This window comes from Phyllobates terribilis, unplaced genomic scaffold, assembly GCF_046119375.1.
Source record: "Phyllobates terribilis strain yellow unplaced genomic scaffold, ASM4611937v1 Scaffold_34__1_contigs__length_13252353, whole genome shotgun sequence".
Lineage (NCBI taxonomy): Eukaryota > Metazoa > Chordata > Amphibia > Anura > Dendrobatidae > Phyllobates > Phyllobates terribilis.
The window spans coordinates 11,060,110-11,064,289 of record NW_027362794.1 but is presented as its reverse complement, the minus strand read 5'-3'; the positions used below and the strand labels follow the sequence as shown (position 1 = coordinate 11,064,289).

The 4,180-nt window shown below is 45.4% G+C and overlaps 1 long non-coding RNA gene across 1 annotated transcript; it reads right to left on the bottom strand.

Moving 5' to 3' along the window:
* Positions 1–448: 448 nt before the first annotated feature.
* On the bottom strand, positions 449–3,058 carry LOC141180640 (uncharacterized). Its single transcript, XR_012256292.1, has 4 exons — positions 2,965–3,058; positions 1,151–1,243; positions 962–1,054; positions 449–741 (listed from the first exon to the last, which is right to left on the bottom strand). It is a non-coding gene; the product is annotated as an uncharacterized lncRNA (long non-coding RNA).
* Positions 3,059–4,180: the final 1,122 nt, after the last annotated feature.

Here is a 4,180-nt window from a genome sequence, read left to right as displayed (position 1 = left end):
CTGAGAGCTGGAGCAGCACAGAAAAAGTCATGGACGTGAGAGTGGGAGGGCCTGATTATGGAGGATATTAGTCTTTGCTCATTGGAGTGGAGATATGGTAGTAGACTGACATATGGGAGGAGTTGTAGAACAGTGCAGCACTGTGGAGAGCTTTGTGGGAGAGTGCAATGACTGGTACTGTGGAGGCGCCGGTGTAGCTGCTGGACTGAAATATGAGCCTGGCTGCTGCATTCAGAATAATGACAAATGCATTTAGTGTTAGGAAGCACAATTAGTGAGTTACAATTAGTTGTGAACTCAAGATGAAAAGAAATCAGAGCAACAGTAACAGCTTTTATTTTTATTTTTTTATTATTAATAATAGGATAGAAGGTTAAGACATGAACAAAACCATGAATATTATCAATAGACGAAATCATAGTCATGAACACAGCTGGGGTCAGATACCAGGTGATCAGTAAAAGCCAAGTCAGGCGAGTAGTATGAATACCGCGGAGCCTGATGATAGAGGCAAAACATATCCGGGTAAAGATGTTCCAGTGAGAAGGCCACAGGAAGCTGGTGAAGGTCCTTCTATACAGGTTCAGCAGTGATGGCGGATCTGCTGCATTTCTGGGCGCTAGATGCGGAGGTTTTCGGTCTTTTAGATGATGCTGGGGGAACAGTGACAACATGCACATATCCGAGCAGCCCTGGACAATCCACGCCGGCAGGATGATAAGATCCGGCGGAGGAGGGAACCTATGAGCAGAGAAATAAATATAATGTAAGTAATGGGACTCCGTATTACATGATACCACTGCGTGGACACTGCGGCCAAACGGCAGAGGAATCTTATCATACAGAGGTCAGGGATCATTGTCCGCCATCATACATGTGACAATCCCATCACTGACAGATGACATCTGCTCCACATGACTTATCTCACTGACATCACACAACATAGAGCTGATTCTCACACCTCGTCTCCTTCCCCTCTTTTCTTCATTTTCTGAGTTTTGTTGCTGTGTACTCAGATTTTTTTCAGATTTCCTTTCTTTCTGAGCTGGAAATTCTGATCAGAAAGTAAAAAAAACTCAGTAACAATATATTCTTATAGGATCTGCTTTGTATTTATAATGTAAGTAAAGGAGCTGATTCTCACGCTTACCTCGTCTCTTTTGCCCCTTTTCTTTATTTTCTGAGTCTTGTTGCTCTCTAAGCAAATGCAGCGAAGATTTTCTTTTCTTGAAAGCTGGAATTTCTGATCAGAAAGTAGAAAAAAAACAGTAACAATATATTCTTATAAGATCTGCTTTGTGTCTATAATGTAAGTAAAGGGACGACTTATTACTTGATACTACTGTGCGGTCACTGTGGCTGAACGGCAGAGGAATCTTAATCATAAAGAGGTCAGGGATCATTGTCAGCCATCATATATGTGACGGTCCGTACTGGACACCTAGTGTCTCCCGGAAGTCTATGTTACTGTTCGGGTTCAGCAGTCCGAACAAAGCTTGTTGAAAGGATGCAGCACAGCCAATCAACAAACTTTTCTGGTGTGGGCACTTCAGGCCCCATCACAGCCATGCCAAGTATTGGTATGCCTGTGATTGGCCGGCGCAGTATAAAGGGGACCCCACGTCATTTCTGGGGGTGCGCCCCCTTTTAATAATCAGTAAAGGCTATGCAGACAGCTGTGAGCTGATATTAATAGCCTGGGAAGCTTCATGGACATTGGCCTCTTCCCAGAATAATAACACCAGTCCCGAGCTGTCTGCTTTCCCTCATCTGGGCATTTTTTTATTTTATTTTTTTAATTATTAGCTAAATACATGTACAGTAAGCTACACACACACTGCACTAAATTATATATCTCACTGACAAATTTCTAACTATGCACAGGCACCGGCTGGTGAATACCGTATTTTTCGGACTATAAGACGCACCTAGGTTTTAGAGGAGCAAAATAGAAAAAAAAATGTAAGCAAAAAATGTTGTCATGATGCCCTGTTAAGGGGGAGGGGGTCTGCTGCTGACACTGTTATAGGGGTAATGTACCCCACTTCCGTTAATATCCCCCATCCTGGTATATATGGCCCCCTCCTTCCTGTTATATGTGGCCCTCATCCCCATCCTGATATGCAATGGCACCCCAATCCACCATCCTGGTATGCATGACACCCCAATCCCCCATCCTGGTATGCATGGCCCCTCATCCCTCTTCCTGGTATGTATGGCACCCTTCATCCTGTTATGAATGGCGCCCCCGCACACCCATCTTGGTATGTATGGCACCTTCATCCCTCTTCCTGGTATGTATGGTACCTTCATGCCTCTTCCTGGTATGTATGGCACTCTTCATCCCTGTATGTATGGCCCCCCTCATCCTTCATCCATGTATGTATGGACCCCCTCATCCCGGTATGTATGGCCCCCTTCATCCCCGTATGTATGGCCCCCCTCATGCTACATCCCTGTATGTATGGCCCCCCTCATGCCTCATCCCTGTATGTATAGCCCCCCTCATCCTTGTATGCATCGCCCCCCTCATCTTTATATGCATGGCCACCATCATCCCTGTATGTATGGCCCCCTCATCCTGGTATGCTTGGCACCCCCTGATCCTGCTCATAAAAAAATAAGCAATCATACTCACTTCCTCTCTCCTCCAGCGCTGTGTTCCCCTCTGTGCCGGAATATTCACTGCGTGCGTGGGGAGCAGTGACCATTCATTTTCCCTAATAGTTTGCACGTGGTAGCCGCAGTGCGGCTCCTGCTGCGCTCAGCGGTCGGTGTGCCCGCTATTAAAGTCCATGAATATTCACCACATCCCGTTCGAGTTCGGGATCACGTTAGGGTAACATTCTTGAGTCTGATGGACCCAAACATCCACGGGTCTGCCCATCCCTAATAACAACTGCTTCACATGAATTATTCTCACTGAATGACATCACACAACATGGAGCTGACTCTCACGCTTACCTCGTCTCTTTTCCCCCTTTTCTTCATTTTCTGAGACTTCTTGCTCTATACTCAGATATATTGAAGATTTTCTTTCCACGTCAGCTGGAATTTCTAATCAGAAAGTAAAAAAAAGCCCTCATTAACAATATATTCTTATAAGATCTGCTTTGTGTCTATAATGTAAGTAAAGGGACGACTTATTACTTGATACTACTGTGCGGTCACTGTGGCTGAACGGCAGAGGAATCTTAATCATAAAGAGGTCAGGGATCATTGTCAGCCATCATATATGTGACGGTCCGTACTGGACACCTAGTGTCTCCCGGAAGTCTATGTTACTGTTCGGGTTCAGATGTCCGAACAAAGCTTGTTGAAAGGATGCAGCACAGCCAATCAACAAACTTTTCTGGTGTGGGCACTTCAGGCCCCATCACAGCCATGCCAAGTATTGGTATGCCTGTGATTGGCCGGCGCAGTATAAAGGGGACCCCACGTCATTTCTGGGGGTGCGCCCCCTTTTAATAATCAGTAAAGGCTATGCAGACAGCTGTGAGCTGATATTAATAGCCTGGGAAGCTTCATGGACATTGGCCTCTTCCCAGAATAATAACACCAGTCCCGAGCTGTCTGCTTTCCCTCATCTGGGCATTTTTTTATTTTATTTTTTTAATTATTAGCTAAATACATGTACAGTAAGCTACACACACACACTGCACTAAATTATATATCTCACTGACAAATTTCTAGCTATGCACAGGCACCGGCTGGTGAATACCGTATTTTTCGGACTATAAGACGCACCTAGGTTTTAGAGGAGCAAAATAGAAAAAAAAATGTAAGCAAAAAATGTTGTCATGATGCCCTGTTAAGGGGGAGGGGGTCTGCTGCTGACACTGTTATAGGGGTAATGTACCCCACTTCCGTTAATATCCCCCATCCTGGTATATATGGCCCCCTCCTTCCTGTTATATGTGGCCCTCATCCCCATCCTGATATGCAATGGCACCCCAATCCACCATCCTGGTATGCATGACACCCCAATCCCCCATCCTGGTATGCATGGCCCCTCATCCCTCTTCCTGGTATGTATGGCACCCTTCACGATGTAACAGCAGAATAGTGAGTGAAGCTCTGGAGGTGACTGGAGGATAAGACACAATGTAACAGCAGAATAGTGAGTGCAGCTCTGGAGGTGACTGGAGGATAAGACACAATGTAACAGCAGAATAGTGAC